This window comes from Zea mays, chromosome 10 (genome assembly GCF_902167145.1).
Source record: "Zea mays cultivar B73 chromosome 10, Zm-B73-REFERENCE-NAM-5.0, whole genome shotgun sequence".
In the NCBI taxonomy this organism is placed as follows: domain Eukaryota; kingdom Viridiplantae; phylum Streptophyta; class Magnoliopsida; order Poales; family Poaceae; genus Zea; species Zea mays.
In genome coordinates, this window is record NC_050105.1 from 124,228,342 (window position 1) to 124,249,149 (window position 20,808).

General features: G+C 46.2%; 1 long non-coding RNA gene and 1 pseudogene across 2 annotated transcripts; both read left to right on the forward strand.

The window, feature by feature from the left end:
- The first annotated feature begins 11,021 nt into the window (after positions 1 to 11,021).
- Positions 11,022 to 11,507, forward strand: LOC109943194 (uncharacterized; annotated as a pseudogene).
- A 3,794-nt stretch (positions 11,508 to 15,301) lies between these two features.
- On the forward strand, positions 15,302 to 17,993 carry LOC103641714 (uncharacterized). Of its 2 annotated transcripts, none has more exons than XR_560463.3 (5): positions 15,302 to 15,429; positions 17,066 to 17,212; positions 17,338 to 17,410; positions 17,493 to 17,587; positions 17,707 to 17,993. It is a non-coding gene; the product is annotated as an uncharacterized lncRNA (long non-coding RNA). The 2 variants fall into 2 exon arrangements; XR_560464.3 differs by having other exon boundaries at positions 15,389 to 15,457.
- The last annotated feature ends 2,815 nt before the right edge of the window (positions 17,994 to 20,808 follow it).

Sequence of the window (20,808 nt, forward strand, 5' to 3'; positions counted from 1 at the left end):
CACGGTTCGCATTCGGTTTGCCTTCTAAAACCGGGTGTGACATAAGCTGGTATCAAAGCCGTGCTGACTGTAGAACCGCTAACCTAGAGTAGAATGGTCGTTCTAAGGACTATAGACCTCTGTCCTTGCCTTGACTTTGATATCCCTTCAAAAGTTGGTCATACCGACCAAACCTATATTCTACTATATATTATACCTTGCTGAAAATTGTGTTTTATTCTAATCCTTCATTTATTTATGATTCATTATTTGCTGGTCATATTAATTCTGTTCTCACTCTTTTGCTTGCGATGTCTTTTGTAGATGGCTCGACTTAGACACACTGCACGAAAGTCCGTCATCCCCTTCTTACCCTCCCGCCTTGCTGAGCGTCCGCTTCGCCGTCCCGTGGCCGGACAGTCCAGCCACTTGGAGAGACTGCACCACCGCCTGCATGAGGAGCAGGAACGTCGACGACAGGAGCAGCAGAGCTCTTCTTTCTCGCTCCAGCAGGAGATAGAGTCTGTGAGGAGCTGCTCCCCTGTGCTTCCCCTGGAGGCGCCCCCTGCACCACCACTGGGCGCCCCAGCCTCTGGAGTAGCTGCTGGAGGAGACCCAGACGACGGAGGTGGCGACGACAGCTCGAGCCACGACGCCGACTTCCCTGCTAACCAGGAGCCGGAAGGATGGGTCGCTCGACCTATCACTCGCGACGCTGCTCGCGGGTGTCACTTCCACGATGCGCTCGACACCCTGCTACGTCGGGCACTTAACCGGCGTACTTGGTCCATCGAGTATCGCTGTGTGGTCTACTAGCATAGTCGCGGGGTCTACCCGGACCGCTGGGAGGCGACCTGCTTGGTGCGCCGTCCGGAGAACAGTCTCCAGGGTGCAGAGGCCTGCTCAGAGCACTATTCTATCTCTGAGCGGGACTCAGTTGAGGCGGCCATGCAAGATGCCGCACGGCGTGCGCTTTCGCACTACTGCTCGGTTTTCGGTGGGGTAGCTGACGGTCTCGACCTGAAGTATTACCCCCGCCGTCCATCTGGCAGCACAGGAGGCGTGATTGTCTCACCTGTCGGTGAGGACAATCCTAGGTTGAGCAGCACAGTCAACCTAGCCGCCGTGCTAAACACAGAGCTGGACCATGCATTAGACGAGCTGAGTAGGGCTCGTGCTGAGGTCGCCCTGCTGCGGGCTGAGCGCGCGGAACGTCGTCACTTGGATGATGGTTCCCCCGCTCCCGTCGGGACTCAGCACCCGTACTGCTCACCTCGGCGTGGACGCCAGCCTTATGGCAACCCCGACTGCAAGACCAAGATAAATCTAGGACCATAGATCATTAGAATTGGATCTTGTAATTAATACAAAATATATACATAGAAGCTACAGTCTTAGCGCTAGTCTCGCTCTTAGTTAGTCTTAGTTAGACAGGGTAGTTTGCTATATCCTGTGCATTTATGTTTGTCATGATGAACTATGTTTGGTTTGGATCTTTGTAATGACTGTCACTAGAGTGTGGGTATCCCTTGCATTTTGGTTTACCTGTTATATGTTAATGGAGTTAGCTATATAGTTGGGAGACCTTTTATTCCACTTTCCTCTTCATCTGAGAAGCTGTGTGGTCTGTGTTGGAGATCAGTGAAGATGCTCATCTGTTCAGTGCTGTTGAAGAATTCTATACTCTTTTCTTATGCTGCAAGATTTGCCAGATCAGTTCTGATGTGTGGTTGCATTCTGCAGATGTCAGAGAACAGGCGTAGAGGAGGAAGGCGTGCTCAGCAGGAGCGAGCCGCTCAACAGGATGAGGTGCCCCAGCAACAGCACCTGCCGCCCCCGCCCCCGATGTCAATCGAGCAGATGTTTCTGATGCAGACTCAGGCAGTTCAAGCCATTGGTCAGACTCTAGCCGCCATTCAGCAGCAGCAGCAGCAGGCCCCACCTCAGCCTCAGATGCCTCAGATGCCCAGAGACAAGCGTGCTGAATTCATGAGAGGTCATCCACCAACGTTTGCTCACTCTTCTGACCCCATGGATGCTGAAGATTGGCTGCGCACTGTGGAGCGGGAGTTGCATATCGCTCAATGCGATGACAGGGAGAAAGTCCTGTATGGTCCCCGTCTGTTGAGAGGAGCAGCCCAATCATGGTGGGAGTCTTATCTCGCCACCCATGCCAATCCTGACACCATCACCTGGGAAGAGTTCAGAGGTAACTTTCGTCAGTACCATGTTCCTGCAGGTCTGATGACAGTGAAAAAGGAGGAGTTCTTGGCCCTCAAGCAAGGGTCATCGTCTGTCAGCGAGTACCGGGATAGGTTTCTGCAGTTGTCCCGCTATGCTCCTGAAGATGTCAATACCGACGCCAAGCGACAATACCGTTTCTTGAGAGGCTTGGTTGACCCTCTGCACTATTAGCTGATGAATCACACCTTCCTGACATTCCAGCACCTGATTGACAGAGCAATCATGACGGAGAGGAAGCGTAAGGAGATGGAGGATCGTAAGCGTAAGATCAGCGGACCCCAGCCTGGAAGCAGCAACCGTCCTCGTTTCTCAGGCAATCAACCTCAGCAGTTCAGGCAGAACCAGCGTCCACCTCAGCAGCATCAGCAGTTCCAAAGGCAGTATCCTCAGCCTCAGTACCAGAACCGTCAGAGCAATCAGTCAGGAGGTCAGTTTCAGAGGCAGAATCAGCAGGCACCTCGTCTTCCTGCCCCAGCAAGCCAGCAGAACAATCAGGCAGCACCAGCTCAGGTTGAAAACAGAGCATGTTTCCACTATGGAGAGCAAGGCCACTGGGTGATGCAATGTCCGAAGAAGGCAGCCCAGCAGCAGTCAGGCCCCAATGCCCCAGCAAAGCAGAATGTGTCTCAGCCTGGAGCAGGCAACCGCTCTCAACCGCGCTATAATCATGGGAGATTGAACCACTTGGAGGCTGAAGCAGTTCAGGAGACCCCCGACATGATAGTAGCTATGTTCCCAGTCGACTCCCATATTGCAGAAGTGTTATTTGATACTGGAGCAACACATTCTTTCATTACTGCATCATGGGTAGAAGCACATAATCTTCCAATTACTACCATGTCAACCCCATTCAAATTGACTCAGCCGGTGGTAGAATTCGAGCCGATAGCATTTGTTTGAATGTAAGTGTGGAAATAAGAGGGATAGCATTTCCCGTTAACCTTATAGTAATGGGTACTCAGGGAATAGATGTCATCCTAGGGATGAATTGGCTAGATAAGTATCAGGCAGTTATCAGTTGTGATAAAAGGACAATCAAGTTGGTGTCCCCACTAGGAGAGGAAGTGGTGACCGAGTTAGTCCCGCCTGAGCCGAAGAGAGGAAGTTGTTATCAGATGGCTGTCGATAGCAGTGAAGCAGACCCAATTGAGAGTATCAAGGTTGTGTCTGAATTTCCAGATGTGTTTCCAAAGGATTTACTGGGTATGCCACCAGAGCGGAAAGTTGAGTTTGCCATAGAGCTTCTTCCTGAAACCGCCCCCATCTTTAAGAGAGCTTACAGAATATCTGGACCAGAGTTAGTTGAGCTTAAGAAGCAGATTGATGAGCTGTCAGAGAAAGGTTACATCCGGCCAAGCACCTCGCCTTGGGCCGCTCCTGTCTTGTTCGTGGAGAAGAAAGATGGCACCAAAAGGATGTGTATCGATTATCGAGCTCTGAATGAAGTCACAATCAAGAATAAGTACCCTTTGCCCAGAATAGAAGATCTGTTCGACCAGTTGAGAGGAGCCAGTGTGTTCTCCAAGATTGATCTGAGGTTGGGTTATCATCAGCTCAGGATTCGACCTTCGGACATTCCGAAGACGGCATTCATTACCAAGTATGGTTTGTATGAGTTCACTGTGATGTCTTTTGGTTTGACAAATGCACCGGCCTTCTTTATGAATATGATGAACAGTGTATTCATGGATTATCTTGATAAGTTTGTGGTGGTATTCATTGATGACATTCTGGTTTATTCTCAAAGTGAAGAAGAACATGCAGATCATTTGAGGATGGTATTGCAGAGATTGCAAGAGCACCAGTTGTATGCAAAGTTGAGCAAATGTGAATTCTGGATCAATGAACTCCTGTTCTTGGGTCACATAATCAACAAAGAAGGATTGGCTGTGGATCCGAAGAAAGTGGGAGACATTCTGAACTGGGAAGCGCCAACAGATGCTCGAGGAATCAAGAGCTTCATTGGAATGGCCGGATATTATCGGCGATTCATTGAAGGGTTTTCGAAGATTGCGAAACCAATGACAGCGTTGCTAGGCAACAAAGTTGAGTTCAAGTGGACCCAGAAATGTCAAGAGGCTTTCGAAACGCTGAAAGAGAAGTTGACTACGACGCATGTCCTAGTCTTGCCTGATGTGCACAAGCCCTTCTCGGTGTATTGTGATGCTTGTTACACGGGTTTGGGATGTGTGTTGATGCAAGAGGGAAAAGTTGTGGCTTACTCGTCCCGACAGTTGAAGGTTCATGAGAAGAATTACCCAATCCATGATCTAGAGTTGACAGCAGTGGTTCATGCACTGAAGACATGGAGGCACTACCTGTATGCACAGAAATGCGATGTTTACACAGACCACAGGAGTCTGAAGTACATATTCACTCAGTCAGAGTTGAATATGAGGCAGCGAAGATGGTTAGAGTTGATCAAAGACTATGAGTTGGAGATTCACTACCATCCAGGTAAAGCGAACGTAGTGGCAGATGCTTTGAGCAGGAAGAGTCAGATCAATCTGATGGTCGCTCATCCGATGCCTTATGAGTTGGCCAAAGAGTTTGACAGGTTGAGTCTCGGATTTCTGAACAATTCGCGAGGAGTCACAGTTGAATTGGAACCTACCTTGGAGCACGAAATCAAAGAAGCGCAGAAGAATGATGAGAAGATCAGTGAGATTCGGCGACTGATTCTAGATGGCAGAGGCAAAGATTTTCGGGAAGATGCAGAAGGCGTGATATGGTTCAAGGGCCGCTTATGTGTTCCCAATGTCCAGTCTATCCGGGAGTTGATTCTTAAGGAAGCTCATGAGACAGCCTATTCGATTCACCCTGGCAGTGAGAAGATGTATCAGGATCTGAAGAAGAAATTCTGGTGGTACGGAATGAAGAGGGAAATCACAGAGTATGTGGCTATGTGCGATAGTTGTCGAAGAATTAAGGCAGAGCACCAGAGACCTGCTGGATTGTTGCAACCGTTGCAGATCCCTCAGTGGAAATGGGATGAAATCGGCATGGATTTCATAGTCGGATTGCCTCGCACTCGAGCCGGCTACGATTCTATTTGGGTAGTAGTGGACCGTTTGACCAAGTCAGCCCACTTCATACCTGTCAAGACCAACTACAGCAGTGCAGTGTTGGCAGAATTGTATATGTCTCGGATCGTTTGTCTTCATGGTGTGCCAAAGAAGATAGTGTCAGACAGAGGAACGCAGTTCACCTCTCATTTCTGGCAGCAGTTGCATGAAGCCTTGGGCACACATCTGAATTTTAGTTCAGCATATCATCCGCAGACAGATGGTCAGACCGAAAGAACCAATCAAATTCTTGAAGACATGTTGAGAGCCTGTGCGTTGCAAGATCAGTCCGGATGGGACAAGAGATTGCCTTATGCATAGTTCTCCTATAACAACAGTTACCAGGCCAGTTTGAAGATGTCACCATTTCAGGCGCTCTATGGACGGAGTTGTAGAACTCCGTTGCAATGGGATCAGCCTGGAGATAAGCAAGTATTCGGGCCAGACATTTTGCTTGAAGCTGAAGAGAACATCAAGATGGTTCGAGAGAATCTGAAGATAGCGCAGTCAAGACAGCGAAGCTATGCAGACACAAGAAGAAGAGAGTTGAGTTTCGAAGTCGGAGACTTCGTCTATCTGAAAGTGTCACCGATCAGAGGAGTCAGAAGGTTCGGAGTCAAAGGCAAGCTAGCACCCCGCTACATTGGTCCGTACCAAATTCTCTCAAGGCGTGGAGAAGTGGCTTATCAGCTCAGTCTGTCAGAGAATTTGTCTGCTGTGCATGATGTCTTTCATGTGTCTCAGTTGAAGAAGTGCTTGCGTGTGCCAGAAGAGCAGTTGCCAGTGGAAGGTCTTGAAGTCCAGGAGGACTTGACCTACACAGAGAAACCAGCGCAAATCCTTGAGATTGCAGACAGAGTCACCCGAAGGAAGACCATCAGAATGTGCAAAGTCAAATGGAATCACCACTCTAAGGAAGAAGCAACCTGGGAGCGTGAAGATGATCTGATGGCTAAATACCCTGAGCTCTTTGCTAGCCAACCCTGAATCTCGAGGGCGAGATTCTTTTAAGGGGGATAGGTTTGTAACGCCCTGAATTTGGGGGTAGAATTTTTTCTTCTTTTCTCTCACCAAATTCAGGCGTTACCCTTTCCTTTTCCCTTTTCTCCTCGCTAAACCTTGATCTTTTCCAAAGTATAGCGGGATTCGGCTTGAGATCCCATGTAAAGCAAAACCCTAAAATATTTTATTTTGTGTGATGCACCATGCCGAACCATGCATACCTTTTGATTGTTTAAAAATGTGAAGGCATTCATCTACAGGAAAATAGATTTTAGAAAAAGAAAAAAAAAACCTTTTTCTTCTCCTCTCCCCCTCCTTCCCCATTTTTGGCCCAGCCGCCCCCTTCCCCCCGCGTGGGCCTCGCGGCGGCCCAGCCGCCCCCCCTTCCCCTCCCGCCATGGGCCGCCTGGCGGCCCAGCCACGCCCCCTCCCCCTTTGGGCCCAGCCGGCCCAACCGCCCCCTCCCCTTTCTTTTCCAAAAATCCCCTCCCCGCGGGTCCCACCCGTCATCCCTCTCTCTCTCTCTCTCTCTCTCCCTCACCCTAACCCTAACCCTAGCCGCCGCCGCCCCTCCCCGGCGCCGCCGCCGCCGTCCTCCCCTCCGGTGAGGCCCTCCCTCCTCCCTCCCCCTCCCTCTTTCCTCCCCTCCCTCCTCCTTCCCTCCCGTCGGCGCCCTCCCCCGCGCCCCGCGCCGCCCGCCTCGGCCCCGGCCCCGGCCGCGTTCGGCTCGGCCGCGCCCGGCCGCCCGCGCCCGGCCACCCCGCGCCGCCCGCCTCGGCCCCGGCCGCCTTCGGCTCGGCCGCGCCCGGCCGCCCGCTCGGCCGCCCGCGCCCCTCCCCCGCGCCGCCCCGCCTTCGGCCGTCCCCGGCGAGCCCGCCGCGCCGGCCTCGCCCCGCTCGGCCCCGCCCCCGGCCACCCTCGGCCACCCCGTCCCGTGCCCCCTCGACCCCGCCCCCATGCCCGGCGAGTTCGGCCGCCCCCCGCCCGGCTCGGCCGCTCGCGCCCGGCCTCGGCCGCCCCCGACCCTGGCTCGGCCGCCTCACCGCGCCCGGCCCCGACCTCGCCCGACCTCACCGCGCCCGGCCCCGACCTCGCCCAACCGCCCTGCCCTGCGTTCGGCCGCCCCCCGGCGAACCCGCCTCCGTCCCCGCCCCGACGTGGTGACCGACCGTGTCCTCGCTCGCCCGTGCCCGCTTGCCCCGGCGTGCTTGCCCGCTCGCCCCGCTGTGCCTTGCTCGCGTCGCGACGGCCCTCGGCGTGGCCTCGAGCTCGGCCAGCGCACGGCCCCGACACGTGCGCGACTCGTTCGCGGCACGTTAAGTGTGGCTTTGCGCGTGCGCGTGTTCGCGCAGCGTTCTGGCGTAGCTCGTCGTGCTCGCGACGCAACGCATAGCGCCCTGTCGCGCTCGCGACACGATCGTCTACCCCCTAGCCCCCGTCTACCCCCCCGTATCCTATGCGCGCTAATCACGTTGTTTATATTAATAAGATAGGAGTCTCAATTCGGAAATTGGTTACGTTGGTTAATTTGTATAGCTAATCGTCTATCTTATTCGATGTTAATCTACTAAAAATGGTCACATTTACATTAGTGCATGTAGCTAATTCTTATCATTGAAGCTAAGTAGACCTGGAGCACGTAGCATTTAGTTGTTCGTCTACCCGTAGTGCGTCTCGGGCATAAGCTTTAACCCTCGCGAGACCTTTCCCCGCCTCTTTCTAACCATGGTAAATTCATCATCGTATGTGACATTCTATGCATATTTACTTTATTTGTTCTCTTGTATGGTGTACTGTTTGTTTCCTGATTTGAATGGATGGATGCATGTATGCTTGCAATCGCATAGAGAACGATCCGGTTGAAGAGCCCGAGGAACTCGCAGGAGAAGCCCCTGAGCAGCAGTCGGTTGGTGGAGGCAAGTGTCCTTTGACCTATCTCTGTTCTATTCATTCTTTAATCCACCTCCCGCGTTACACATTTATACTCAAGGATTGACTAGCTTTTGTTATCCATTACCTTGTTTACCTATTTGGGTTGGATTATTATTGTTTAGCTTTATGCTATTGCTCAACTATAATCAATGAACATGATGAGATTATCTATGATACGCTGTTTTCCTTCTTCTTATTATGATGTTATACTTGTGGCCTTTAAGGGGGCTCGAGCGGTTTCTTGAGTGCCTCTCCGTAAGGACCTGTTCTATGGATGACCGCCCGGGAAAACAGCACAACCATGAGGGTGGAGTGGGACGCCCTTAGCTGAGTAATTAGAGGAACCGGGGTGTAGTTCGCTTAGCCGTCGTGCCGTCAATGGGGCTCGGTGTATGCGGCTCGCTCTGCCAAGGTTGATTTGTCCCTTGGGGAGGAGTGCGGTATATTTAGGAAACCTAACGGGCGGCTACAGCCTTGGGGAATCTTTGTAAAGGCTACGTAGTGATGCCCTGCTGGACCACCTAGGTAGTGGTCAATGGGGAGTAGCTCTCTCCGGGCAGAAAGGGAATCACGACTTGTGGGTAAAGTGCACAACCTCTGCAGAGTGTTTGAAAACTGATATATCAGCCGTGCTCGCGGTTATGAGCGGCCAAGGGAGCTCCAGTGATTAGTGGTACTTGATCAGAGACATTTTGGTACAGGTGGCTATGAGATCGATGGTTCTGGTTATGATTATGGTGCTGGTAAGAGGTATTCTTTCCGTTTGGAAAGGGTACTTTTGGGCTAATAACTTGGGTTAATGCTAAAACCTGGCTTTCTACTAGTAAGTAATAATCTGACCAACTAAAAGCAACTGCTTGACTTACCCCCACATAAGGCTAGTCCACTACAGCCAAACAGGATACTTGCTGAGTATGTTGATGTGTACTCACCCTTGCTCTACACACCAAACCCCCCCTCCCCAGGTTGTCAGCATTGCAACCACTGCTCAGGAGAAGATGAAGCTGTGGAAGGAGATTTCCAGGAGTTCCAAGACTACGACGAGTTCTAGGTGTGGGTTAGCGGCAACCCCCAGTCGGCTGCCTGTGAAGGCCGCAGTTATCTACGTTTCATTTTCGCACTTTGATTTATTGTAAAGACTATGTGGATGTTTCAGACACATGATGTAATCGACTATTATTTTCCCTTTTTAATACTATTTGAGCACTGTGTGATGATGTCCATGTTATGTAACTACTGTGTACGTGAACTGCTGATCCTGGCACGTACACGGTCCGCATTCGGTTTGCCTTCTAAAACCGGGTGTGACAGCCTCCTTGCTGCTTGTTGCTTTGAGAGCAATGTGCTGTGGCTCATAGATAGGTAGTGGACCGTTCAATGCGTCATCCACGTATCGTGCCTCCTTTACCATCATGCGCCCGCTCACAAATTTTCCGAGTATCTCCTCGGGCGTCATCTTTGTGTACCTGGGATTTTCACGGATAAGATTCACAAGATGGGGGTCAATAACTGTAAATGACCTGAGCATGAGTCGGACGACGTCATGGTCCGTCCATCTTGTGCTTCTATAGCTTCTAATCTTGTTGACCAGGGTCTTGAACCTGTTGTAGGTTTGTGTTGGCTCTTCTCCCCTGATCATGGCGAATCTCCCTAGCTCGCCTTCCACCAGTTCCATTTTGGTGATCATTGTAGCACCATTTCCCTCATGTGAGATCTTGAGGGTGTCCCAGATTTGCTTGGCATTGTCCAAGCCACTCACTTTATTGTATTCATCCCTGCAAAGCGAAGCTAACAAGACAGTAGTAGCTTGGGCATTCTTATGAATTTGTTCATTAATGAATATCGGGTTATCAGTGCTATCAAAATGCATCCCATTCTCTACGATTTCCCAAATACTAGGATGGAGTGAGAATAGATGACTATGCATTTTATGACTCCAAAATGAATAGTCTTATCCATCAAAGTGTGGAGGTTTTCCAAGAGGAATTGGTAGTAAATGCGCATTTGTATTGTATGGCATACGAGAATAGTCAAAAGAGTAGTTCTGATTAACCGTTTTCTTTTTCGATGAAGAGTCGTCGTCATCGTCATCTCTTGGTGAAGATGAAGAGGCATCGCTGTCGTAGTAAATGATTTTCTTGATGCACCTCTTCTTCTTCCCGTCCCTCTTCTTGTGACTTGAGCCTGAGTCGGTGGGCTTGTCGTCCCTTGGCTCGTTGAAGAGGGACTCCTTCTCCTTGTCATTGACCACCATCCCCTTTTCCTTAGGATCCATCTCTTCGGGCGGTTAGTCCCTTGAATGAAGAGTACGGCTCTGATACCAATTGAGAGCACCTAGAGGGGGGGTGAATAGGTGATCCTGTAAAATCAAAGACTAACTAGCCACAAACTTGATTATTAAAGTGTTAGTTAAATCAAGTGGCTATAAAACACGTTAGTGCGAACAAAATGATCACAAGAGGCAACACAAGAGACACGCGATTTTTATCCCATGGTTCGGCCAAGTAACACTTGCCTACTTCCATGTTATGGCGTCCCAATGGACAAGGGTTGCACTCAACCCCTTTCAAGTGATCCAATGATCAACTTGAATACCATGGCTTTCTTCCTTATAGTCCTCTTCCCGTTTGCGAGGAATCTCCACAAGTTGGAGCCTCTCGCCCTTATAATATAGATCACAAAGAACGCACAAGAGTAAGGTTGGGAGAGCAACACACACAAGACTCAAAATCGCAGCACAACCATGCACACATGTCACGACTTGAGCTCGAAACACAACACACGGAGTTCGCAACTCAAATGTAGCTCAATTCACTAACACAGAGAATCAAATGCGTGGAGTTGGAGTCTTGGAGTCTTAGGATGCTTAGTGAAGGCTTAGATGACTCCTCCATGCGCCTAGGGACCCCTTTTATAGCCCCAAGGCAGCTAGGAGCCATTGGAGACCAACTTGGAAGGCCATCCTTGCCTTCTGTCGAGTGGCGCACCGGATAATCCGGTGCGCCACCGGACAGCTACTGTAGCCTGTTCGGTGCACGATTGCCTTCTAAATCGGGCACAGACGACCATTGTAGCTCCGCGCCCGTTGGCGCACCGGACACTGTCCGGTGCCCCTGCCGACCGTTGGAGCTACCACATGTCGCGCGAAGATTGCGCGGCCGACCGTTGGCTCACCGGACAATCCGGTGAACCACCGGACAGTCTGGTGAATTATAGCCACATCGCCTATCTTCATTCCTGAGAGCGACGAGTTCGCCGCTGATGCCTCACCGGACAGTCCGGTGAACCACCGGACGGTCCGGTGAATTTTAACCGTACGCCACCGTTGAACCCCGAGAGCGGCAAGTTTACGCGGACCAGCCTGGCGCACCAGACACTGTCCGGTGCACCCAGACTGAGCTTGTGTTGGCTGCACACAACCAACACTTCTCCCTTTTCTTCTCTTGTCCTTTAGTCACTGTTTCTAGCACTTGGATAACCATATTAGTACATAAAACAATTTACCATTTCTAGAAACATACCTTTTGCCTTGATTTTCACTTCTCACTTTATCTCTACTAATCCTTAAGGTGGTGCGAGGGCGTCCACCGTGCCCTCGCCTGGCCCCGCGCATCCCGCAGCCCCCGCCCCGTGTGTCGCCCTCAGCTCCCCGAAAACCTACCGCGTCGTAGCCGCCGCCTCCGCACAATCCTCTGCCCGCTCGGCTGCGCAGCCTTGGCGCCGTGACCGCCGCCTCTGCTCCCACCTCAATCCCGCGCGCCCCCCGCGACATCCGCCTCCCCCTCGCGCGCAACCCCGCTTTGTGCCCATCCCCGGTGTCATCCCCCATCCATATGCAACCCCGCTCCGCCCGCGATGGGATCTGGGAGCATCAAGGCCACAACTACAGACGACCTCGACCACCCACACGTTCTTCTCCGGGCCGAGGACGACGACAGGGAGGAGGGCGAGATCACCGACAGCGCCTGCGCTCCTGCCCCGCCCGCCACGCACCCGCTCGAGCACTCCTAGACCTTCTGGTTCGACAACTCGCAGAGCAAGTCCAAGCAGGCCACCTAGGGGAGCTCCATCCGCCCCATACACACCTTCTCCACCATCGAGGAATTATGGGGGTGCATTCACTCTCTCCAGATTCTTGCTCTTCTCAGATTCATTCTCTCTAGATTCTTGCACTGTTAGTTGTACACAATTTGTTGCTACAACAACTATTGTGTTTCATCAATACCCTCAGGACATGGGTTTTGATTCCTGGGGCTATAATAAACCAATAGCTGATAAGGGATTTCTAGCCAACGATACACCATTCTAGCAACCTTTCTAGCAACCATTAATTTGCCATGTGGAAAACCTCATGATCGGAGTCTATTTTGGTGGTAGCAGTAGCAGAGAACCAATAGAGCTGGAAGCGTGCAGTTCAGATAAAGGGGACCGACCAAGAGGCAACGTGCTATGCATTATTGATCCACATATCTATTATCACGACAAGAAAGAGTAACACAATAGTAAAAAAAAGTTCCTCGGTTGTAGCTATTAGTATTTAGTAGCATTATATTTCGACTGCAGAGAGTTGTGATGAACTGTTGATCTATATAGCAAGAAAAAATGGGACTCTACTGTATATTTCATTTTAATTCTAACAGACAATAGATTCGAGGTACTTTGATAATTTGTTTTAGCGATGATTTGCTTTAGCTCCTTCGATCGGCTGCTTTACCATTTTATTACCTCACCTCACTCTGTCATGTAGCTAAAAATGGGAACTAACTGATATGATGATTTCTGATGGCTTGAGCAGGATGAAGTTTGTTGCTGCCTACCTACATGTTGCCCTCGCTGGGAACCCAGTCCCTCCGCTAAGAAATCATCATCATTTTTTGGCCTGAACTGATATATTTGAAATGAACTTATTGTCTAAAAATTGTCTTGATTATTCATAATAAACAGTTAGAGATTCACCAGCACGTTGCACTTAGATCTTGTTCCAAAGCGTGCAGATTCACCAGCTGTGTCACTGTCTTTACTGAGTTTAGTATGACGTTTATGGAGCAGACTTCCTATTGAAATGGAAGTGTTGGATCAATCCCCTAAAAAAGACTGAAATTCACACCATCTTGCCACAAGCTCAAATTTCCTATGTTGAGTGAGGATTCTCCAAACTGAATTTCACTGTGTGCTTTATTTGGAGAGTCAGTACTATGAATGTGGTGACAGCAAGCAGTGGCCTCTTTTACATTAGATGTCCCCTATGCAGTTTGATTCCTAACATGCAAATGGTAGGCTATTTACATGACTGAGAATATAATTTTGATTTTTTTTGCAGAATTTAAAGTGCAACGTGTTGATTCTTTTTATATGTACTTCTGAATGCTTGGACCTGGTGTGACTACATAGCCTGGTATTCATTTCATAAATGATGGAAAGAAGATTGGGACGACATGTATATTTGATTCCCAGAACCCTTCCCTTTATGCAACTCAATGTTATGTCCTCATTCTCAGCTGGCCATGGACGCCGACCCAAGAAGAAGGTATTTCTGATAAAATTATAATCAATCTTTATAAGGACAAGTGCGTTAGTGCCCATGTTTTAGGGTGTGCCTGCAGATTTGTTTCTGTTTTTTTAGACTTTGTGTACTTGCCCCTGTTTTTTCAAACAAGTTGTTGTATGTCCCCTACTCTGTTTGTGGTAGTGGCGGCGCCATGCACGTAGATGGAAGGGGTGTCGAAGAAACTTTTCCGTTGATTTCAAGGAGTCGCAGGTCCGAGGCACATCGATTTTTTTCTGTTTTGTTTGTACTTTACAGGTTGCACAGTGCATGGTAGAGAATCGAGTACACCTGCAGTCCAAAATAATTTTGAAGTCTGTTTTGAGCAATACCTGCTATAGCATTTGGATGACATACAAAACGTGCTCAAGTTTAATCTTCTGTAAATTTTGATGCAATTTTTTGGTTGCCAATCTGGATGGGTTTAGCATAAGACTGATATTTTGTTCCATAAAGCAGAGTACCTCCAAATCATAGAAGACCAATTCATACAGAAGAAACATATAGGAGCCTACCAAGTTGTCAAATTGTCGTTGTCGCTTGTTCTTCTCACACCAACCCTCCTATACCCCTCCACCATGGAGGGTCAGCAGTGAGGCATGTTCCCCTATCTTAGAACAATGATGGTGAGGTAAGATAAGATAGTTTAAGATTTTTAGTTGTCCTCTCAACAACTAAAGTTGGGCATGTCACCTGTGTAGTGTTCTACTGTTCTTGGTCTGTATTAATCGCAGATGCTATGGCAGTAGATAGTTCACTCTTGACTCCTCCAACATTTTAAAATGTATAAATTAGGGTTTTTTTAGAAGATCACAAGGGTGGGAATAAGTTTTTATTTATCTTTTTTTAAAGGCCAGAGCATGGATATGGCATAAGGTGATGGTGATGCAGCTACGTCGATCATGAGTATGTCATCATGCTTATCTGCTTCGTCGATCATGAGTATATTCTACTATTTCCACACAAGTTGATGGTGATGTAGCTACAAAGCTTGTGAGGTTTTCAAATATTCTAAAATCTGATCTCAACAATTAAAAGAGCTAACGATTCTACCAACATTTAGAGATCACAGTTCCATGGGAATTTTGTATGAAGATATTTCAAAGTTTTATAAAATGGCTCCTATAATCTCTGTTTGGAAGAGTAATGAAGTAGCAGTGACTATTCAAAGATCCCAGTGACTCACTATGATCGAGCAAAACACCTGCTACCACATGATTATTCAAAGTTCTATCTGAGCTAGCTTGTGCTTCAATTTGATCTGTTCGTCCGTTCTCACGGTCCACACTTGTTGCTTGCGTCAAGATTAGGCCGAGATGATGTCGACGCTCATCTACAGAGTGAGGAACTCGCCCCCCAGCAGGTGAGAACAATGCTCACAGTGATTTCATTCATGAACTTTCCTTAAGTAATAACTTCGAGTTTGTCGAGGTTGTTCTGAAATTGTTTTTGAAGGTAAATAATTTGTGCATTATTTGGACTGGTTTAAAATTGTGTTCAAAGGCATGTGGAGCCAATTGACATTGATGATGCAGGTTGATTATATGTAAAAAGCAAATTTCGGATGACATTGGTGGAGAGTGCTTATCTCTAAGACACATCTACTCATTCTTTGAATGGAAATCACATCCATGTTCTAGAAAGTCTATTTTTACTTCAAAAGTACTCCTTCTGTTCCAAATAAATTAGTGTTAGCATCTCTGCACTCTATTGCCCCCTTCCCCCTCATCGGTGTTTTTTATTGTTGCATATCAATTTTGTGGCTCAAATGCCCCCTTTGAAACATATAGCACCAAAATTATCCTAATTAATTAATTGGTTTCTAACTGGCTACTCTATTTGCAACAATGGGGATATATAACCTTACCATGTCTGTTTATCACAGTGCATCTTAGATTGCATCGTATTGTAATAGTTTTAGTTCCTTGACATACTGTTTGTGCAAACTTTATTTAAACCACCAGGTCCACCTCTTTTTCGCTTAGAAGAACTAGAAGAAATCACACACAAATCACTAATCAGTCAGTTTCATAAAAGGAAACGAACCAAGATACTATAGTAGAATACAAATCAGTTGACATGCTGAGTAGTGAGTTAGGTTTCAGAAACAGATGAGCAATCGTGACCAGCGAAACAGAACAACCAATAAAGGAATGTTGGTCAAATACAATAGTCCTCAACATACTCCAAAGAACAGACCCAGTGTTGGCGGCTCCTATATGAGTGGAGTCTGGAGAAGGAATAACCGAGGCAAACATTACCCCTGCATTTTTGCAGTGAGGCTACATCAAACCCAGGACAGTGTTGGCGGCTCCTATATGAGTGAAAACTGAAGTAGAGTACTTAACAGTTACATTTTGTTTTTTATTTTAGTTTATTTTTTGCACGGGGCACTATAAATGTCTGCAGATGACTTGAGCTGTCTACTGGGACCATTTCATGCAGAGACAAGCCACAAATAAGATACAAACAAACAAGAAAATGGTCAATTATAATTGTTCTCAGGAAGCGGAAAGCGGTGTTATAAATCCAAACAAATTCATGAAACACAACATGCTTCCTGTGCTTGGCTGATTGTACCTTTTTAGTATACTACTAATCTGCAATTTTTGTAGCTTATAAGTGTATAGAGAAAATTGGCCTTTTTCTGCTTTCCAAAAAATATTTTGGGAGCACAAAATATGCATGGTACAAGGCTACAAGCTGTCAACAGAATGACGTCTGAATTCTTCTCTTTGACCAATACCGTTGAGTTGAAAGATGTTGACAACAAAACTACAATTTAAACAGTTACGGATCAATTACTTAAAGTTAAAGGGGCAGAAAATGTTGTCCTAAGTTAACATATCCTGAACACTACAGTACATAAGAACCAGTTGAACTGAACCTGACACAACCAATAAGAAGGTCAGAAATAGGAACTGCTTGATGTACTTACGGTTGGGTATCTGTGTAGCTGTCCCTGCCAAGTTGCCTAAAGAAAAGTTCCTGACCTTTCACATGCTGCCACATTGCCACAATGTACCTTAAGAGCTTTTCTATACTTCTATGATTTGTGTTTTCGAGATCTGAGTTATTTAAATGTTGTCTGCTATTTTGAATTTTTATATGAAGATCAAAGTTCTCAATTGATAAAGTAATTAATATAACAAGCGGACAACACATAGACAAACTAATTAATCTAGCATATAGACGAATAAGGAATCCTGAAACATTGACCGTGAAGAAAATTATTGTGCACATATGTACTCTTTCTCCAAAATTTGGCATTTAATCTTATTGAAACATACTTGTACAGAGGGGCGAGGGTTGTTCAGTGCTTTGACATGTGTGCAACTATTCAAGCACAATGGTTAGATGATATCCCCATTCATTTTAGATTATTACATTGTGGTGTTCGGCTTCTTCAGTCAAGCAGCAATCATGCAGCATGCCTTACTGTAGTGTAAGTTATTTACACCATCTTCAATTCTTCATACCATGCATCTATTGTTTCCTTTTAGTTTCAATCTATTTTTCTTGATGTTATCTATGTTTATCAGAAAATCTCAAGTTTTGTATATATTTTAGTTTTTATCACTGCACATGTTGTTGGACAAATTTATGGACTGGAGGATTATAGAGGACTAACAAGTGCTACTGGGTATGACTTTGGAGGCCTTCCTTCGTAAACATAATTTTAATTTTACATGTACAGATTTCATTGAAAATGCCTTCTATGACAGGAGATTCTCGAGCACCATTGAACTAAGAGATTCCAAATAGTTCTTTGGAGTCTATTGTTGATGTTGGCGGGGATAATCTAGCAGAGATTTGTCAGGTATAGAAGTTATTGTGCCTTTTATTCCATGGGCACCGCTATATGAACTGCATCTCCTGCTATATGATGTGTTGTTATGACATAATAGATTTTCTCATTAATGTTCTACTTGACACCAGATTTTTTGTGCAACATGGGGGCTACATGAGGCAGCAACGATCCCATTCTTCTCGCATGCCACTTTACACAAGCTAAGGATAGCTTCTGGTCTCACTCATGGTTGTGGCAGGGAAAAGCCGAGTCAGTAGGGTTTGTCATGTAGCTGGAGTTATCTCAGACCACATATTAGATGCAGTGATGACGTTAATGGAGGATGTTTACATTTACCGTGCAAGCAAGATGACTTATATTATGCCTTAGGACAATAAGTATTGTTTTCACTCTAATGAAATACTTGGTAAAAAGTCGTCTCTGTAGTTGTATATTTGACTGTGAATATTTGAACCCACTGTTACAATTGTTGCAAATTGAGGTTAGATTTCAGAGGCCAAATAATTCTGGTATCTGCAGAGTTGGGTAAGTGTCTAATCTGGTTTTGAGACTGCTTAACATATGACATTTTCATTTTTAGAAGATACATCTCTGCAAAATATAGGGGTAAGGTTAGGGATGGCAATGGGTACGGGTATGGGTAAATAACCGCGGATAATTATCAATTGGATATGGGAATGGTGGAATTTGGGGTACGATTATGGATATAATAAGGTATTTGCGGGTACAGTTGTGGATATAATAAGGTATCCGCTGATAATTTTTTCGTGGGTATGGATACCGTTACCCAATAGATATCTGACATATGGGCCAGCCAGATTCAATATATTATCATTAATTCTTATTTTTCAATTTTTATCCATGACATATTGTTTGGTGCTGAAATTATCATTTGATGCTGCTGGAATGATAATTATTTTGAAATGTGATAAAATTGTTGTTTAGTGTCGAATGCTAAAATTGTAGTGGGCAGATGGTTAACGGGCATCCACCGGAAGCGCACATCTGCCCCCGCTTCTTGCCCGGTCGTCCTGCGTCACGCGCGAAGTACACATCTGTATCTTCCTCACCCATTTATCGCCTGACAACTACATCACGTGCAAAGCGCACATCTATTTCCCCTCCTCGCTTGTGTCACGCAAGAAGCACACATTTGTTTTCCCCTCCTCCGATACCGAGTGTATGTCTACACTCGCTGACAGGCGACGAAGGGCTCATAATGATATCGTTAAAAAGTAGATTAGTGTATGTTTATCGACACATTTGTCTGTCATTAAAAATTCTAAATTGACTCTTTAGAAATAATTTGTGATATTGATAATGTTTGCCACACGGATTTTGTATATCGTAGTGATGTATATCATACTAAAAAAATTACTCCGTCGCAACGCACGGGCACATACCTAGTTTGACACATAAGAACTTAATTGAATGTGTTGAGCACTTAATCACCAAAACATTATAGAAATTGTCCAAGGTCAGATTTCCCTTTCAGTCACACCATTCAAGGAATGAGAAAAGAAGAAATTAAATATCTCCTATTTGCACACATGGGGTTGTTTGGCTAAAGTGAATGTGCCAATTAACAAGAAGCGCAAATTAGGACCAAAAATTGTTGATTACGTTTTCCTTAGGTATGTTTCCCACAACATTGGATATAGGTTTTTAATTATAAACTCTAGAGTATCGGACATGTTGGTTGGTACAATTATGGAGTCCAGAGATGCTACATTTTTTAGGACGAATTTCCTATGAAAATTACACATGATGTGTCTAATAATGAACTAATGGTACCACATGAGCATTTTATTCTGATAGAACACACTAAGGAATCCCATATACAAAATCCCGTGGAATATGACAATGTAACAACTCGAAAGAGTAATAGACCAATGACTGCAAAATCCTTTGGAGATGATTACATTGTATATCTTAGGGATGACACACCAAGTATCATTGAAGAGGCATATTCCTCTCCTGATGCTGACTTTTAGAAGGAAGCAATAAAGAGTGAGATGGATTCTATTATGTCTAATGCAACTTGGGAGGTTGTTGAGCGTCTTTATGGATGTAAGCCCATTAGGAGTAAATGGGTGTTCAAGAAAAAGATTAGACCTGATGGTACTATTGAAAGGTATAAGGCGAGGCTTGTAATTAAAGGCTATTCACAGAAGAAAGGTGAGGATTTCTTTGATACTTACTCACATGTGGCTCGATTGACCACAATTCGTGTGCTACTTTCATTTGCTGCCTCTCATGGTCTTCTCGTCCATCAAATGGATGTTAAGACATCATTCTAAAATGAAGAACTAGATTAAAAAAATTTACATGGAGCAGCCAACTGGGTTTGTAGCAAATGGTTAAGAAGGCATGGTGTGTAAATTATTGAAATCTTTATATGGCCTAAAACAACCACCTAAGCAATTGCATGAAAAGTTCAATAAAACATTGACATCTGCTGACTTTGTTGTGAATGAAGCATACAAATGTGTATACTATCAGTATGGTGGGGGCGAGAGAGTAATTTTATGCCTATATATTGATGACATTCTAATCTTGGGACAAGTCATGGTGTGATTAAAGAGACAAAAGACTTTCTGTCTAATAATTTTGAAATGAAAGATTTGGGAGAAGCTTATGTTATTTTTAACATTAAGCTACTGAGAGAAGGCAATGGTGGGATCACACTTGTGCAATCCCATTATGTGGACAAGGTTTTGAGTCGCTTTGGTTTTAGCGAATGTGAACCTGCTCCAACGCCTTATGATCCTATTAAGCTATTGAAGAAAAATCGAAGAGTAGCAAGGGATCAATTGACATATTCATAAATAATTAGTTCACCCATGTATTTAGCTAGCGCTACGAGGTCTAACATATAGTTTGCTATGAGTAAACTTAGTCGATTTGTTTCAAATCCTAGAGATGATCACGGGTGTGCTCTTGAGAATGTTTTGCGCTATCTAAAAGGTACTATGAGTTTAGTGAGAGCACCTAGAGGGGGAGGGGTGAATAGGTGATCCTGTAAAATTCAACACTAATAGCCACAAAACTTAGTTATGAAAGTTAGAACGGCTAAGTAGCTTGAAACGAGCTCTTGTGAACACAGACAATCAAAGAGAAAGCACACAAGAGACACACGATTTTATCCCTTGGTTCGGCCAAGTAACACTTGCCTACTTCCACGTTGTGGCGTCCCAATGGACGAGGGTTGCACTCAACCCCTTTCAAGT